Here is a 945-nt window from a genome sequence, read left to right as displayed (position 1 = left end):
CTCTCTCTCTCTCTCTCTCTCTCTCTCTCTCTCTCTCTCTCTCTCTCTCTCTCTCTCTCTCTCTCTCTCTCTCTCTCTCTCTCTTTCTCTCTCTCTCTTCCTCCCTCTCCCTCCGCTCGTTCTCTCTCTCAAATCATAATTATTTCATAAAAAATACAGAAATACCTCAGTTCAGTTTGGTATCTCAGAATATCACATGTATCCTAATTCGATAGATTTGATAAAAAGAAATGTGTGATTCGCGCGTTATTATATATGTATATAAAATATAATAAAGAGAACAATTATACACATTTACGATTATTATAACAATTACAGCGTATAAAAGGAACATTTTGTCCGTTTACGAAAAGGGACTGAACTTAGCTCAGATTTTACGGGCGTGATATTGGACTAGGGAAGCGGAATGCACGGAAATATCTATTGGTCTAGGACTCGAAGACCTTCGAGTGGTACATGCGGGGTCGTTTGATCTGGATGCGGGGCGTCGGGACGCAAGGTTACAGCGGTCGTCGGGTCAGCAACACCACGGCCGTCCCTCCCGCTTTTCCCTTTCCACCCTGACCGCCATCCCTCGTCCTCCCACCGCCATCGCCACGCTCGATGTACGTCTGCCCTTCCTTTCTAACCCTCCTCCTCACCGAGAATAAGAGAGACAGAGAAAGAGAGAGAAAGAGAGAGAGAGAGAGAGAAAGAGCTGCCGCCCTTCCACCCGTCTCCCTCCCTCGTTGTCCTCTATTTGTCCTCACTCACTAGTACCAGGGCGTGCCATCTTTGCGAATCTACCGAGATTCTTATTAATAGTTATTGCGACAAGGGATCACCCTTATTTTTCCATGTACAGTATTTCTTCCCGATATTTAACAAAAAAAAGCGTTACGACGGACGGCTTAGAGGCATAAGCATTTGCAGTTTGATAAATAAGCGCTCTAGTATTACAATAAT

The sequence above is a fragment of the Temnothorax curvispinosus genome, unplaced genomic scaffold, assembly GCF_003070985.1.
Source record: "Temnothorax curvispinosus isolate PA1 unplaced genomic scaffold, ASM307098v1 QBEX01012990.1, whole genome shotgun sequence".
In the NCBI taxonomy this organism is placed as follows: Eukaryota; Metazoa; Arthropoda; class Insecta; order Hymenoptera; family Formicidae; genus Temnothorax; species Temnothorax curvispinosus.
The sequence above is the reverse complement of the archived record's forward strand: the minus strand, read 5'-3'. Positions refer to the sequence as shown.